The 18,895-nt window shown below is 33.3% G+C and overlaps 1 long non-coding RNA gene across 3 annotated transcripts in view; it reads right to left on the reverse strand.

Moving 5' to 3' along the window:
* LOC111416286 (uncharacterized) overlaps positions 1-18,154 on the reverse strand; it is a 228,921-nt gene extending 210,767 nt beyond the window's left edge. The window contains exons 1-4 of one of the 3 annotated variants that reach the window (XR_011641855.1): positions 17,912-18,136; positions 17,431-17,694; positions 16,518-16,670; positions 10,688-11,650 (exon numbers count right to left, since the gene is read on the reverse strand). This is a non-coding gene — a long non-coding RNA (uncharacterized lncRNA). Of the gene's footprint in view, positions 1-10,687; positions 11,651-16,517; positions 16,671-16,759; positions 17,695-17,911 lie in introns of those variants that run through there. The other 2 variants (XR_011641856.1, XR_011641854.1) reach the window with 2 other exon arrangements.
* Between the last annotated feature and the right edge of the window lie 741 nt (positions 18,155-18,895).

Below are 18,895 nucleotides of genomic sequence, written 5' to 3' on the forward strand. Positions count from 1 at the left end.
TACAATTTTTGCCATTTGATAAATGGTAAATATAGAAGAAGAAAAAATCTAATTGGAACTTTAATTATGTAATTTTTCTTGGTACTTTTGTGGAACAGATAGGCTTAAAAATAATAACAATTCTGCCTCGTATATTGGAATTTTTGATAACATACAATCATAATAATCAATCGAGAACATGTTGAAAACAAAACGAACTCCCCCAAGATTGTCGTAAAACTAATGACGGTAAATATTTTTTCACTACTTCAACATTAGATTTAAGACCTAGCTCCAAGTTCACTTTCTACTACTTGTATGATTTTTCTTTCGTAGTCGTGCCTGTCGAAGCCTCTAGAAGGGGCGAAACACGTGTAGCACTTATTTAAATGAATAAATCATCGTTTTGGGCCATTTTAAGCCTTTTATTTCGATTACAATTTTAAACGATGTACCTGGAGCAAACCCTAGCGAAATATTATACCTTGGGAATATTTTGAATAAATTTCAGACCGATACTCGAAATATTAACGAAGTTATAGGCGTAGTTATAGTTATAAGCGTTTGACGCAACTAGTACGCATATAACTATAACTACGGAAAAACAGTTGGCGCAACCGATTTTACAACCGCTTACTCGTTGCCAATGACGAGTTACCGCCGCCCCAACCCCCCGACCCACACTTCATCTCGGTCGCAGCGTGGCGGAGCGCACGGCTAGGTCAACGACCTGGCGGAGCGCACGGCTAGCTCAACGTCCTGACGGAGGAGCGCACGACTCGCTCAACGGCCTGGCGCAGGTCCGATCAGCGTGGGGTCAGAGAGCGCTCACGCGCATTCGTCCCTGTAAAGTCAAGCCTCACACACATGCGTGCTGCTAACGACAACCAGAGATTGACGACTGGTTGCCGGGACCGACGGCTTAACGTCCCCTCCGAAGGACGGGGAGCGACTCAACGTGCTTTCACTGGGGTTTGAACCCGGGACGTCTGCGTGTTAACCTTCCGATAGTCGCGCGCGGACTCTCACTCCGCAGGTAAACATTTTTGCTGTTTACTTCAAAACCTGCCGCAAGAGCGTCTAGCGCCACTAAGTATCTTTCGATCACAGCGTCCTCGATAACTAGTACTCGTCTAACTGTTAAAGTGTAGTCAAAGCGTTGTTGCAGTCATTTTTGCATTTCAAAAATAATAAAGGTAAGTTTTAGAGATTATTTTGACTTTTGTGTGTATCTAATTCAGATATTCAACATATTTACAGATGCCTTGTCCCTGGGAACAAGAACAAACACGTTTGAACAAGCTTATGACTGAATGTTTGGAAAAGGAGAAAGAAGAATCGGATGTCGAGTTTGACGACCAAGATGAATCTGGGGAAGAGGATAACTTAGAAAGACAGGATTTAGATACTGACACAGAACAGGAAATTTCGGATTCAGAAGATGATTTTTCAGAAAGACAACCTACATTTGTTGGCAAAGATAAAGTAACAGTATGGAAGAAGCATGTCCCAAATAAATGTGTAAAAACAAAGCCAAGTAACATAATTAAACAACTACCAGGTGTAAAGAGAATCGCAAAAGATTTGAAAAGAGAAATTGATATTTGAAAGTATTTTTTTTCAAAGCAAGTTCTAAATTTGATTGTTCATTACACAAATCAGCATATTCAATCATTTAGGGCAAACTACCAGCGAGAAAGGGACGCAAAAGATACCGACCTTATAGAAATTGAAGCACTTTTTGGATTGTTATATTTGGCCGGGGTTCTGAAATCAAATCGTCTAAATATTGACGAATTATGGAGTCAAAATGGTACAGGTGTAGAACTATTTAGGCTGACCATGTCTCAGTGTAGATTTAGATTTCTTTTAGTTCATATACGATTCGATAATTTAACAACTAGAGATGAAAGAAAGCAAACTGACAAACTAGCACCTATCAGAGAAGTATTTGAGCTTGTTGTCAATAATTTTAAAACAGCCTACACACCATTTCAGTTTGTGACTATTGATGAAAAATTAGAGGCTTTCCGGGGGCGATGTAATTTTAGACAATACATCCCCAGTAAACCCAATAAGTATGGGATCAAGATATTTGCTATGGCAGATGCAGACATTCTACACTTCTAACATGGAGGTATATGTAGGCACACAACCTAGTGGACAATTTGGGGTTAGCAATTCACCAACTGCAGTTGTGCAAAGACTATGTGAACCTATAAAAGGTACCAGTCGTAATGTAACAGTTGACAACTGGTTCACATCCATGAACCTACTTACTTCCCTTGATACAGATTTTAAACTGACTCTATTAGGTACTATCAGAAAAAATAAAAAAGAGTTACCTCTAGAGTTTTCTCGTCCATTGGGTCGCCCAATTTCGTCAAGTATGTTTGCTTTCAGGAAAAATTGTACTTTAGTGTCTTATATACCGAAAAAAAAACAAAAATGTGTTGCTTCCGTCGAGCATGCATCATGATGATGAAATAGATAGTGACACAAAGAAACCAGATATGATAATGGACTATAATATGAGTAAAGGTGGTGTCGACTGTGTAGATAAATTATGCGCGGCGTATAATTGTGCGCGTAACACGAAAAGATGGCCCATGGTAATATTTTACTCGTTACTAAACGTAGCTGGTATAAACTCATTCGTGATTTTTTCTATCAATAACTCTTCAAATCAACGAAGAAGAACCTTTTTACGAGCTTTAGCATTTCAGTTAGTGGAAGGCCATAATCGTCGACGAGTGACTCAATCTATTCCTAGGGTTATGCAACAAAGAATCAGACAAATGTTCGGTTTGGAAGCGCCTGTTCCTGAGCCACCACAGGAAGGTCAGCGGCAGAGCTGGGCATACTTAAAATACTTATATTTAAAATATGTATTTTAAGTATCAAAAGTATTTTGGGCTTAGTATTTTAAATACTCTGTAAAATTGGTACTTATATTTAGTATTTAAAATACTTCGACAATATATTTAGTATTTTATACTTAAAAAAGTATTTTAAATATCATACAAGTATTTTAAGAATCTGAAAAGTATTTTAAGTATTTTTCATTTCCAAAATACTTGTTAGATTTGCAAGTCTGAACGTGTTCAAACGAAAACTACAATTAGAATTCAGCGCCATCTCTACAAATTAGGTGGGTACTGCATTTTCGGTTTACTTGTTATGTCGGTAATATCATTTGCTAGTTGTTCTCTTGCAACTTGCAATTTGCAATCGTAGTTTGAGACGAGACGACTGTGGACTGAGACGAGTCACAAGTCGTGTGTTGCTGTGTCGAGTTCGTGTACACCAGTAGTGAAATTGTTAAATTGAATAAACGATCGCTGTAGTGATAGGTAAGATTTTTTTTTATTACAGATTTTATTAACGAGTAAATACTGAGAATTTTACGTTTATGGCTTGAACAACCGCAAAAAGACGTTTACGTTATCTGCACACGTTTATGTTAGAAATGGCTACCAACTCGTTATTTAAAAAAATATATACAAATTTTATTTAGCGGCTGAGCTAGGGAAATTTACTTAAAAAAATTTTTTTTTTCGAAAAATCGTAAACGATATTAAACCAATATTTTTAAATAAAAATTATGCAGAGGTAAATTAGGACAATAGAAGATGAAATTTAAAATTTTTTTTTAAAAGAGTAGGTACAAGATTAGTGAAGCTAGGAATAAGGCTAACAGGCCAAAATCAGCTGAAGTTATAAAAGGGGTGTTGGGACATGCGCTTTCAACACCTGGAGTTACACGATGGAATTCTTTGTATGACTCTATAACACAAATTTTGAAAGAAAAAGAAAAATTGCCGGTTTTGTTCAAAGAATTGGATTTAAATTCTAGTTTTAAGGATGCAGAATTAGCGTACTTAGAGCAATACGTCAACATCATGAAGCCATTAGCGCAAACAATAGATTTATTGCAGGTGTGTAATTTAACTTTAAAGGCATACCTTTAAAGTATGCCTTTACGATTTTGCCTTACAAGCGCTTACCTGACCGCATGGGCGCTTGGTCTACCCTCTCTTTTGTCATATGCTAATATAGCTTTTGCCGATAGTACATTTCGGCGTTATAAGCAGATAGCAGATAAGCAGCATACATGAATTTTATGAATGATAAGTTTATGAAATTGCAATGTTTTTCATTTTTATATTAAAAATTTCATCGAAAGTGAATAAAAATATAATATGGCATGTGAATTATAGAGTTAAATACGTTAAAGATTATAATTCACCCAAAGAAACGTTCTGATAACTTTTTAGTTATTCAGTAAATTTATTTTTGTTATTCAGTCATGATGTTTTAGGGGGAAGAGTGCTGTTTCTATGGATTTTTATTGCCTTCTATTTTATCGTTACACCGAAAATGGACTAAAATGATTGACTCTTCACTGGATCAGGTTGGATTGATATTAAGGGGATGCATAGATGCCCTCAATAACCGTTATGGACTGCTTTTAAACCTAGAATGTGATACTGCCACTATTGCGGCTGTATCACATCCTAGGTTTAAATTGCGATGGCTGTGTGGGATTGAAGATAAAAAGGTGGAAGAAGAAAGCAACAAAATAAAAACCAAGATTTTAAATTTAATAAATGAAGAAAATTTTGAAATAATGGACTCTTCTCCAACTGGCAGTGAAGAGGATGATTTTTTTGAATTCGAAAAACGAGGAACAAATAAAGATGTGGGACATAACGAAATCCAATTATTGAACTATCTGCAAGATAAAAGATGTGATATTAAGATGCTGAATGATTATCCAGCAATGAAGAAAATATTTTTAAAATATAATACCCCATTACCATCTTCTGCGGCAGTGGAGCGTTTGTTTTCATTTGCCACGATGATTAATACGCCGCGACGACACGGACTATCAGATAATAATTTTGAAATGTTGACGTTATTAAAACCTAATAAAGTGTACCACAAATAAGTTACAATAATTGATTTTGACCCAATTTCAAACAACAGATTAATTTATTTTTTATTAATCATTTTATTATTTTTCAAATGAATTAGAGAGTATTTGAAAAAGTATTTTGAAAAGTATTTAAATACTTTACACGAGTACTTAGTATTTAAAATACTTTTTATCGAAAGTATTTGTACTTAATACTTTAAACATTTCTTAAATTTAGTACTTAGTATTTTGTATTTAAAATACTTGTGGGAAGTATTTTGCCCAGCTCTGGTCAGCGGGGAAGATGTTCGTATTGTGATCAAAAAAAAAATAGGCCTACACGTTTTTCTTGCGTAGAGTGTCATAAATATATATGTTTAGAACATTCTCTCATGATATGTCATCCGTGTCATCAAGAATAAGAATTAACGTGGTTCACATTGGTCTAAATTTAACAGAATTGTATTTTCTTTATGGAATGCTCCCATTTTTGCAATATAAAACGAATGTAGTTTATGAATAAATGTTTCTTTTTTCTAATTACTTAGGTCTTTTTATTTATTTTTAGTTGGGCATGTCAAAAAAAAAAGTTATGCTTGCGGACTGAGAGTCCGCGCGCGAGCGTTCCATCTCAATAAAAGGAGCGAGCACCGGAAGGTTAACCCGAGAGCTAACACGCTGAGCCATCACGCCCCCCGGCATCAAACTTTTTTGTTCTCTTATGGATTTGGGTAAATGCTTCAGTAAATCAGGTTATTATTCAATCATAGACCACATAATCATTGCCGTAAAAGCCGTCGCAGAGAAAGTTTTCAAAAAAAGGAGTGAAAGATGAAAAAGAAAAAAATCGTCAACATGGTCATACAGAAAACGAACTAACCGTCTCAGGCGATGGATGCATTATGGTCTAAACGACGATTTACGTCACTTTTCGGTATTGTTTCTCTTATCGGAAAATATTCAAACAAAATCTTGGATGGAATCGTAAAATCAAGTGTGTGTAAGGCTTGCGAAAAATGGAGTGGCAAAAAATTCACTGTTGAATACGCTGCTTGGTATGATGATCACGAAAATGTACCGCAAATCACGATGATAGCGCAGGAAGGTTGAAGCTGCTGAAAAAAAGAAGTCTGAAGAAGAAAGAACAGTTCAAGGAGAAAATGAAAGCAGCACGCCGAAAAAGCATAGATTCACGAAGCGAAATTCATCGACTCCTGCGAAAACTAAGCCTAAAACTATGCAATTGACTAATAAAATAGGGTAAGTCCGGGATAGATGGACCACCCGGATAGACGGACCACTTGAATAGTTCGCAAACTAGCCAGTGCAGCGCCACAGTCAGCGTCTCGAGTAGTGCTTCTGTGTGTTGTCTGTTTGTGTTAAAGTTTGCTCTTTAATAATACTCATAGTTCTCGAGAAATAGCGATTGGGGACTTTTGGTAAGTTGAATAGTTTTTCTATGTTTCACTAGAGTTTAGTATTTTGTAGTTAGTTTAAGTGATTTCGTCGTAGTATCAGAGATACAAGTTAAACAAGTGTTCAGGTAGAAAACTAACCTAAAATGGCAAGCGGCAAGATCCTCTTTCGCGACCGAGGAGGTGCTCCATCTATACTGGACAATCGGGATAGATGGACCATGTTAATTTGGGATAGATGGACCAGGTAAGAAGTATGTGATAGATGGACCATATCTGCAAACTAGTCTTGTAACATAAAATATTAATATATAGTAAGGTTTAATTGGCTCTAATGGTTGGTATTTTTATTGTTACAGAAAAATGCCAACTAAATATAATAGAAAGGGGACATCAAAAAGAGGAGACTGGTCCGAAGAGTCGTTAGTAAATGCTGTTAAAGCGATAAAACAAAATGAAATTGGTGTAAATGCTGCTCATAAAGCTTTCGGCATACCAAAAACAACTCTAAAAAGGCGTCTTAAATCAACTAACTTTAGTAAGGGTTCCATGGGGAAACCTTCACTCCTTGGTACCGAAAATGAAAAAAAAATCGTCGCACACATAAAAAAATTACAGTCACATGGTTTCACGCCTACTAGAGACTCCGTTAGATACATGGCTTACTATTTGGCCGAAAGTCTGAAGTTAGTACACAGCTTTAACACTGAACGCAAACAAGCAGGATATGACTGGCTGTTATCGTTCCTATCTAGAAATCCACAACTCTCCATTCGTCAAGCGGAGGGTGTTTCAATCGCGAGGGCAAAAGATCTTAACAGAGAAACTGTTGACAATTATTTTCAGCTTTTAGGAAATGTTTTAAGAGAAAACAACTTAATTGATAAACCAGGGCATGTTTTTAACATGGATGAAACGGGTTTGCAGTTAAACAATAAACCAGGAAAGGTTATCGCAATCAAAGGTTCCAAGAATGTGACATCTGTTACTTCCGGAAAAAAAGGTGAAACGATTTCAGTATTAGCATGTGTTAATGGAGAGGGAACATTCTTACCACCTTTTTGTATTATGAAAGGTAAGAATTTGAAGCAAGAATTTTGTGATGGTATGCCGCCTGGAGCTGAAGTGAAAATGTCTCAGAAGTCTGGATACGTTAATGCAGATCTTTTTTTTTATTGGTTGAAAAACCATTTCACTTAACGAAAACCAACGGGAAAGGTTCTTCTCCTTCTAGACGGACATACGTCACACACTAGTTGCATTGAAATGCTTGAGTTTGCAGATAACAACGACATTATTTTAATGAGTATTCCTCCGCATACCAGTCATTGGCTGCAGCCATTAGATCGAACTTTCTTCAAGTCTTTAAAGAGTAACTTCTACTCTGCTTGTAACAGCTACATGATAAATAATCCATCTAGAAAGATAACTCGACTGCAATTTGGCACCCTTCTTAGATTAGCTTGGGGGAAGTCTGCAAACGTTGATAATGGCGTTAGTGGCTTTAGAACATGTGGAATACTACCTTTTGAGCCCAAAGCTATCCCTGACTACGCGTTTCTAACTGAAACCAATGAATCGACACAAGTTCAACCGGAACAAATAACTGCTGCAACTAAGTCTAGTAAAACGAATAATGCCTCAGCAAGTGATCAACCAGCAGTTGCTAGACTCAGTTTCACAAATGAAGCTCTCGCTGTTCCTGGCCCGAGCTCAACCCCGATATTCAAACTGTTTCAGAAGGTGAAGGTACAAATGAACCTAAGGACTCAACTGAAAAAGCAACTCCCTCAAAGTTATTGAACACAATACACCCAGTGCCATGTGTCAACAAATTACAGGCACTTAAGAGAAGAGCTCAAACCGTATCAACAGTTTTGAGCTCTCCAGAGAATATAATTTGTCTCAAAAAGAAAAAAGAAGAAAAAGAATTGAAAATTAAGAATAAGGAGGAGAAGAAAAAAAGAGAGAAAAAGAAACTGGAACGAAATGAAAACAAGAAAATAGGAAAATGCACATTGAAAAGAAAGAAATTGCGAAAGAAGAAAGAAGTGACATCTTCTTCAGATTCAAACGAGATTGATAGAATTGATAAAATTTGCAACGACAGTGAGTACGAGAGTGAGTGGGAGGAAAATGATTGTGTGTGGTGTTGAGAGAACTACAATGAAACTAAAAAACAGGACGATTGGATTAAGTGTGTAATATGCTCTCGCTGGACCCATGAGGGTTGCACAAGGTTCGAAAATAAATGTGATTACTGCGGAAAACGGGAAATCCAAAGGGAGAAAAATGTATTGTGAGACAAAGATTTTAGCCAACTAGTTTTCCTTTAACTATGTAACATTGATACAGTAGCTGGTAAACTAATGAAAATAAACTTTATCTGTATTAAAAAACCCTTTTTCTTATCCCATACCCTAATTTTAATGAAAAAATCAATGGTCCATTTATCCCTACGGTAGTGGTCCATCTAACCCGGATACCCTCGGGATAGATGGGCAACGTAACAGTTTAAAAAACAAATTATTGGCTCTAAAGATATAAATGAATCAATACGAAAGTTTGCAATAAGGTTTTAAAATGTGTTGTGATGACTCAAAAAAAGTTTTGAAGTATTTACATTTCAGGAATTTAAAAAAAAAGGTTATTAAAAAGGTGGTCCATCTATCCCGGACTTACCCTAATGCTGAAACTGTCTACTTATTATGGACTTGCAATCATGCGAAATACACATTCTCTAGAAGAAATGAAAAAAGCTGTATGGTCAACATTCTACCATATGACGTCCAGTGATGAAAAACCGCAACATCATTATTGTCCAGAAGGTGCATCTTCTTGGTGTGAATATCAGAAATTTTATTCAGATTATCGTGCAGCTGAGCAAAAAGGAAGTAAATTCGAACACCCACCGACATTTGATGAAGAAGCAATAGTAACTTTGAAGACCATTTACGATGAATTATCGGCCGACAGTCTCCTACAAAGATGTTTGGGAGGAAACACTCAAAATAATAATGAAAGTTTCAATAATTGTGTATGGAATCTGGCTCCAAAACATGTTTTTACGGGAAAGAAAATTCTAGAAATTGCTACACTAACGGCTGCATGCACTTTCAATGAAGGTCATTTGAGCCTTCTGAAGATTATAGAAGTTATGGGCGTCCAAATAGGTGGAGAGGCTAGGAACTTTGCGCAGATGTATGACGACGCTCGGATTTCGAGAGCGGAAGAAAGGACGTCTGAGGCTTCCAAATTCGAAAGAATGGCTCGAAGGGCAGCCAGAACCGCTGAAAATGAGTAGCTGAAGGTATATTATACGCACCAGGCATAGATTGTTAGTGTAAATATTAATTTTTAATGAATAATCTATTTTTAAAACTTTAAACGCGTTTATATCAAAACCATTTTTTTTTTCGATGGCTCGGGTGATTAGGAGCAACCTAAATTTTCACAGAGTGTACGATATTTGAGTAGTTCTATCTCGTACTAGATTTAGACATTTTGATAGCAATTATCTCATTTTTTTTCCTATTTCGACGATAAAAAACATGATTTTTTGAAATTTTTTTTCAGGTCCGCTAATTTTCTTTTTTTTTTGGTCAAATCACTTAATTCGGGTACGGGACAGAAAGACAAGCCTACAGAACAATAATCAATTTGAATTTATGGTTTTATATGAATACAAGTTCTGCGATCACCTGGGCCAGCCAGCTACCTTTTTTTTTGTGGTGTTCACTTGAATCGTCAAATACAGTTCGAAAATTATGTTTCTTTTATTCAAGGGCATATTTTGTTGTAACATATATAAATCATGCAACGATTGTATTTGATCTTGTAATAAAAAAACCTTCCTGAAATAAGCTTAAAATTTTGGCCTGAACATAGGAGTACCCCCTTAATAAATAAATACCGTTAAAAAAATGAAACACTTTTATTACTTATACATACTACCCGTGTATTATGACTAAGATATAACCGACTTAGCGATATTTATGCATATTTCACGCAGAGGCTATCATAGTTTGTTAATATAATTTTTTAAATTATGGGGTCAATTTGACCATGGATCACCAAATGTGTGGTTAAAATTAGGATCACCAGTTAAGGGTTATTTATAGGTACGGACTTCTATACTCTTTCAAGTATTATGTTTACTAAACAATAATCATTTGAGTATATTAAAGTTTATCTTTAACATTAGCCATGTTTCATCTGTTCAACTTTTATCTTTAGGATTATATCAAATGAATAATTACTCTATATTTCTTATTTCAATAATATAATACATTATAAAATAACAACAAATTATTAACAATAAAAACTTATTTTTATTTATTTATTTTTTTTTCATAAAAAGTTTGTTAACTTATCGTTTTGGGTTGATTTTTCAGCATATGATAACTTTTCAATGTAATTATTTGAATTTATTACTTCATTATTTCCTTTGATATTGGATTTGAATTTGCTGGGTCAAAGGTTTCTATTGGTAGGTTTCAGATTAAGTTTGTGGCGCCCTATTATTTATTTAGATCAGAACCCTCCCAGAATCCACTTCACTACCAGCCAGTGCATTTTAGAAGTATGATCAGCTCATATCTTGTAGTGGTAATGGTGAAATATACCTGAATTTCTGAAATATATCTCAAAAGGATCTTATCTTAATCTCTTTGGCCAAGAGGAGTCCTTTTCGAACAATTATTAAGGACATTGAGCATCATGACTCAAGCATGATAGCATCATGATATATATTCATGACATTCAAAACATGGGGTGAAACTTATATTATTAATATTTGGGTTCTTGGTTATAATTTTAAAAATGATTCTTATACAGAAGTTTCAACAACTCAAAATAATTGTGTGAACAATTATATAATATCCAGTACACCGAAGAAAATACAGAGTTATAAGGAAGAAGTACATTTTGATCAAAAAAGCAGATCTCAAAATGTACAGGTTGCACATACACATGCGTTCCGCAAAGAATTATTCAAGTTCTTGGGAAATCATTCTTGGTAAAACGCTTGTGTACCTATCCATAGCACAGCCAAAAAAGACTGGTTCCTAACTACATTTCACAAGTATGTATAATCATTGAGACATCTCAGCAGTATATTGTGGAAATAATATTCAAATTTATGTTGGTCTGATAATAACCCACATGTGACAGTAGAAAGTCACGTTCAGCATCAATTTTCATTTTTCGAAATTAATTTGATACACCTACTGAAGGAAGTTCCATTAAATATCAGAAGAAATATTTACTATCAACGTAATGGCACCATTTCAGTTGCACAATGATTGACGATCTTAAATCCATGCATTTCGCACACAAGCTGAAACAAAAAGAAAAAGATTTAATTAATTAATAAGTATTATAATTCAATAATTTATATGCACTATCTATTCGACGCTTTATAGTTATTAGAAAATTTTATGTTTAAACTATTTAGTAGTATCATTATTAATGTTAATTTAAATTAAACTTGTGTGTGTTGGAAGAAGAAGATAATATCATCTTGTTAGGTAATTTTGAAAACAAAGAAATTAGATCTTAAAAAAAGATACAAAATTATATATTCATTGTGCAAGGATTATAATTAGTAAAAGGTATAAGAAAATTGTAACACGAAGGAATTGGATGGAAATGGATTAATCATTCAAGACACATTATACTAAAAGCTGCAAAAATTACATGTAGTAGATATAAAAGGTACAGCAACGTGAACCAGACAGTGTGGTGTTCAAAAAATAAAAGGTATCAGAAATAACAAATGAGCTTGTAAAGTTAATCAAAAGAAAAAAAACGCGAACATTATGGTGATTAAAGAGGGAAAGGAAGACAGTGAAATAAATGATGATTGAGCCAAAAAAGCAAAATTGGACAAAATTCAGAGATAGCATGGAAAGAAACAGTAAGGAAAATCAAAAGTGTAACAGAGTTTAAATTAATATGTTTATTTAATAAGACTAGAATAGTTCGAAAACAAACAGTTAGAGATTAAAGCTGTAAAGGATAAAAACGGATTAATACTGAGGGAAAGATGGAAGGAACACTTCATAGAACCGTTAAACGTAAATAGTCAAAATGAGATTACCGACCGCTATACCACAAGAAAAAATAACAGAAACAGAGGAGCGGACTCATCATAGAATCACATAGAAATCACCATAGAAATGATAAAATATATAGAATCACAAAGAAGAGAAGTATATAATTTAAGTTAATATTCATTTCACCCTTTCTTGGATAAAGTAGGTAATAAATCTTTATTTACTAAGGTGATATGTTTAATTATGTTAATTGTCTTTATTAATTTCAGCCACCTGGCCGTCTTCAGAAGACCTGTCAGATATTATAAACGCACGTGAACATGTTAAATTTCAAAAACTAAACATTTAATCGTAAAGAACATGGTGTAATTTAGCGGGAAAACAGAGTTGTTGATTTTTTCAACAACTCTGTTGATTTTTTCAACAACTCTGTTTTCCCGCTAAATTACACCACGTTCTTTACGATTAAATGTTTAGTTTTTGAAATTTAACATGTTCACGTGCGTTTATAATATCTGACATGTCTTCTGAAGACGGCCAGGTGGCTGAAATTAATAAAGACAATTAGCATAATTAAACATATCACCTTAGTAAATAAAGATTTATTACCTACTTTAAAGAAGAGAAGTGTTACCGCATATACTACAGCAAGTGTGGCAAAAAGAAATTTTACCTAAAGATTGATAAACGGCACTATTAGTTCCAAATCACAAGAAAAGAGGCAGAAAGGACTGCAATAATAGTAGAGGAATTACGCCCTTAACCCTTTGTGTCCCAAGAAGTCAAAAATTTTTAAACTTTGTGACAGAATTAAAATGCTATCAAAATACGCCTTTGGTATCAATTTTAGCAAAATATAACAATCCCCCATTCCAGGGGGATAATTTTAGTGATGTTGCAGTATACAAAAACTTTTATTGCTTATGACGCAGAAAATTTGTATATTTATTTATCAAACTTGTAGCCGCAGAATGATGAAAATCTAATAGCGTCATCCTTTCCTCTTCACATTCAGAATATTTTGCAAAAGAATTGACGAAGCATATATCTGTAAAACCAACGAAAAGCTTGTGCTGCTACTTCTTGGAACGGCGGTCGATTGCATACACTTATCGACGTTAATCGGCATGATCTACCAAACCCATGTTTTTATTGTAATCATCAACGACTGAAGGATAGCTCAATTTTCGTTCCATTCTTTTGATTCCTTTTTACGGTGGTCTCTTCTGTTCCATGAAAATTAGAGCAAAATTTCACGCACTTACTTCATTTGTAATAATTTATATCTAAATTTGAAATCCGGTCATCATAATCTCCTCTTTTCATTCATTTATCATCTACCAAATTGTTTGGTGTACCTTTTTTGTGAGACCTTATTGTTCCATAAGCTAAGGTTATCTCAGTTTTCAGTTTTTCCAAATACTGGTAAAAAAGTTATCGAAATGAATCATTCTATTTTTATTCCACTCATCTTCAGTAAGTTGACGGACAATCCTTTCATCTAATCCATAATCTTGAAATTTTTCTTCAGTTTCAGGAGATTTTCCCTGATACACATCAAATTCTTTATGTACCCTTTCTTATCTGCTTAGCACCAGAGCTTATAACCCCTTTTTATGGGCTTCATGGGATTGAATTGTTTCATACTTGACCTCCCTTTGAAGATTATCATGGATTCATTCACAGCCAACTGCCTAGTGCCATGATAATAACTGGAGAACTGACGGTTCTTATCCATATTGTTCTTAGGAATAATGCTGTTAAATAAGTGTACACCCAAGTCTTCAGCATTATTCCAGATGAGTTTATAGCTTGTCAAACTGTGATAACTTATTAAGAAATGTATGCCAAGGAAACACTCTTCAGCAACACTTCTTCCTTCAAGTTTAGCGTTTTATTCCTTTGGGTGGCGTACAAATTACTTTAAAAGGTAATATCTTTCGCACAGTCACCTATCAATATTAAAAAATAATCTGTGGGATTATTGCAAGTTGCAAAAGTATCATCAATTATTCCCTCTGGATAATCATATCCTGGAATTTTAGTCTGTTTTTTCTTCTTGGGCCCATTGCCACGTATTTCTACTACTTCAGTCTCACCTTCCTTATTTTGATTAGTTAATTGTTCTACTTCTTCATCTTCCAGCATAGAAACCTCACTAGCACTAGTAATGACAATGTCATCTTCTATGTCTGTTCAGAATTATCCAACGGGAGATTTTCTAATTCAACACAAACTTTTTCAGTCTCAACCAAAAGTTCTTCATCAGTTAAAGCTTTGTTCAAGTACCAAAATGTATCTGTATTCGCTTGGCTCATTTTTACATCAATCTTAATATTGTACTTGTAAGTACCAAACACAAAATGTAACTTTTTTCGGGATCAAAACAAGAAATGTTTGAAAATTGTAATTGCAATACCTAAACAATACAAGAAGCTGCTTACAAATCACACCTAATTATCATTTTTCAAAGAGATACCTTTTTGAACAACAAAATTCAGCAACACCACTTTTCATTAAACTTCTAACCTCACATCTAGATGAATAACTTAAAATATACCTAAAAACCCTACAGTGTGGATTGCGTCATTCTTTATACAGGTTCTTGTATAGTAGAAAGTACCGACAGCTCTAAATGCGCTGAATAGATGACTACAGTTTAAAATGAGTGTTTAAAACTACCGGTACTTTAAAAATAGAAAAAAAGCTACAATAGAAAAAACCCTGGATGAATCACAATATGGTTTTAGAAAACACAGGAGCATCCAAGACCATACCTTTACAATCAAATAAATAATAGTAATCAATCTGCAGCAGGGAAAAGTTTACTTGGGATTCATTGACTTGGAAAAAGCGTTTGATATGAGGAATAGGAATATTAAAGGAAAGATTTTAAATATTATAAAAATGTTCGCTCCATATACTAATGTTATGAAAAAATATCAACATTACATTATCCCTAGAAACTGTTAACTGTATTTCACACAATATTTAAGTTGTTAATACTGTCAAGAAAAAGATAAAGCACACCATATACCCAAACATAAACTTTAATTTACTGTAGGGCGTCATTTAAAAGTTGCGCCGCATTTTTCCCCAATTTAAAAACAAATCGATATATTTCAACCCACAATATCTTCACCAAATTATACGACCAAGTTATATGGGCAAAAAACGAAATTGATGGAGCTTTAGAAATTGTATAAGTAGTATAGCACTTCGAGGCTTTCAATAAATCCCAATTGAACGAAATATTTAGTCATAGGAGGAAACGGAAACGACTTCTCAATCGAGAGGATGAATATTAAAAACACCAAAGTGTTAGTGACTACAAGTATCTTGAAATTAAAATATTGAATACCGGCGACGATAATGATAAAATTATAAGTAGCAATGGGTAAATAAAAGTAAACTAAAACTCTAACTCTAATGTATAAGACGGTAATGGAAAGCATAGGCTCATATGGTTCTAAGCTATGGACCATGAATAAAAGAAGCAAATCAAGATTGAACTCCGCTGAAATGGACTACTGGAGTCACTTTTTTTATTGCAATAGAGTTTAAAAAATCTACCATTTTGTCTTTTTTGCACACAATAATTTAAATATTATTAAATAATTTATATATATTTATATTTTATTGGTTTCATTCAATTCTACAACATTATTCATGAGTCCTAATTCCTAATTAATGATTGTTATACAAAAAAAAAATGGTCTCAGCAAAGATAGGCAGCCAACCTTATAGTAGAGACTAAGCATGAGTCACAAAAAACAATCAAGTTGTACCAGTAAAACTTGTAAACAACACTGTACTTGAAATTCTTCTTAGTAAATTAATTTAATATTGAAAATTGCATTGTATTGTTTAAAATTAATTTAACATTTAATGTGATTGATAAATCATGCGTTAATTATAAAAGATTCATTGTTTAATTTACAAAAAGTTTTCTTTGAACAGATAAAAACTATATTATGTACACATTTTTTCAAAATCAAGCAATTTTGCAATTTAGCAATAGATGATTTACAATTTTTTTGTAATTTTAAGTCATAATACAGAATTATTTTTGTAATACATTAACACAAAAAAGATTGTAATTTTATGCTGATTAATTTATGAACATGATAAAAAAAATTAAACTATTACCTGTTAAACTGAAGAATTAGATTACAGAAAAACCATAATTGGTGTCATTTAATTGTTAAACAAAATAACTTTCTTGAGGGTGTTTGTGATTTCAGTGCAAGATTAAATAGTGTACAACTGAGACAATCTATACTTTTAGAGGGCTGGCCCCACCTAAAATACACAATAAAAATATATCTTAGGTCTTATACATATAGAAATGTATTATTTTAACTAATAATTAGAAGTAAATGTCCTCAATGTACAATTTATGGATATATTTATTATATTATTATAGTTTATAAATTATACAACTGCAATTCAAGTCAATGAAGCATGACATAGCCTTGATATCACAGAAACCACGAGATAAAGTGTGATTATGAAATATAACAGTTATTGAAAGAATCAGAAAGTTTCAAAAATATCATAGTGCGTCCGAAAAATACAAAATATAAGCGAAAAAACCCTGAACCGGGTCTAAATATTTAAATTTGTTGTAATTTTTTAGGTTCAGAGTTTACATTTTTTTTTTGCAATTTTTCAACTAGTTATGACGTCGACGAAATTTATTTTCAAATAGCAATTCCCCATTTTTATTATGCAACATGAATCAACATTTTTTCTGAATTTAGTATACATAAGAAAATTTTAGAAGTTTATTTATTTCAAATTTGCTTTAAATGATAAAAATAATCTCAAAAGTAAGTGATTTAGTAAGGTTTATTACTACTTAAATAAATTATATAAACTATTATTACATAATTTTTATGTTAATTACTTGTTTATTATTTTTATTTGTTTTAGAAAAAAATTACTTTGGAAAAAATTTGGTTGTAATAATAAAAATAGCAGTAGCTATTGGTAATAATCGTTTTAATGATAAATAACAAATAAAATTAATAATTTAAATAAATAAGTTCAAAGGGTATACCTTGAGCAGCTGCTTATCAGCAATGATTTTGAAATTCTTCCTGACAACTTCTTCTTGGATTCTGATTATTTGTTTACCAGTGGTATTGGTTCCAGTGGTATAAACTTTGCTCTTCAAATATCCATGCAGTTATCCTAGAGGAATAAGTCACTCAATTGGCCTTGTTCTTCCAAGCCATCTTGTGAAAAATAACTGGTTCAAATAAGGTTGAACAGGAAGGGCATAGTGTGGTGGCACACCATCTTGTTGGAGAAATCCCTGCTGCTGAAATTGAATTCATATATTTAATTTATTTATTGAAAGTAGCATCTATGAAAAGAAACAAAAAAAAACATCAGCAAAATATAAATAATACACTGTTAATTAATTATCCTAACCCAGGTGACTTGTGTAATATTAGCTGCCTATCTCCAAATCATCGATTTTTAAGCGACATGTCTATTCTTAAATTATACCTAAATTTTTTTATAAAAATTCTTACCTCATCCATGCCAAACAACTTGTTCTTAATCATCTTCGAAATGCAGAATTGAACATCTGCCTTTTTTGTGTTTATTCGATGATAATTGATAACCCATATGCAATATTTAGACATTTCTACGACGTTGCTTTTAAAAAAAACTGTCAACAACACAAAAGAAGCTTTTTTGAGGCCAACTATTCTTTGTATGGCGTCAAAATGAACCGTACGAGTAATGCGAGGTCAATGAAAAAGCTTACGAGTCGCTGAAATGACATCTGGGGTAGGTTGGGTATAGTTAGGTTTCCCATTAATAGATGGCATGATTTAAATTATTCTACATTTTTACATACAATTTATTTTTATTATTGTTTATGTATTTATTGAGAGCAATATTTAATTACAAAGATAATTTAATGATTTAAGTATGATACCGTTAACACTTGGTTTATATAAACCTGAAAAGCGTTGTCCTATGCCAACATGAGTAGTTTCACGCAAAAGTATCGGTGCATGCATTGCAAATATGATTCTAAAAAAGCTTTATACATATTATACTATGTATAGAAATGAAACTTTAAACAATAAATAAGATTTAATTGTGTTTAACATTTCTTGTTCATTATTATTTTTTGATGGTGTATCTTAAAGTTAATAAATAGAGGCTAACGTTAGTTATTTTATTATCTCAGACGACAATGCCATGCTTGGTTAAGAAAATCTCAAAAGAAAATTATAGGTACAAAGCTTCAACTGACTGATCGTCGTTTAATTATTTGATATTATAAATAAAATAAATATTATATTGATATTTGTCGCAATCGTAGACATCGATAGATAGTTCATTATTCTGATATTAGGTTTGTGGCCCTGAGAAGGGCCGTTTGCTAATGTGCCGCGGCGGCAAGGATATAAGAAGAATTTAAGCTTTTTTCTCGGTCTTCTTAGGTAACAAAACAGCTTGAATATTCGGAAGCACACCTCCTTGTGCAATAGTTACTCCAG

This window comes from Onthophagus taurus, chromosome 11 (assembly GCF_036711975.1).
Source record: "Onthophagus taurus isolate NC chromosome 11, IU_Otau_3.0, whole genome shotgun sequence".
Classification (NCBI taxonomy): domain Eukaryota; kingdom Metazoa; phylum Arthropoda; class Insecta; order Coleoptera; family Scarabaeidae; genus Onthophagus; species Onthophagus taurus.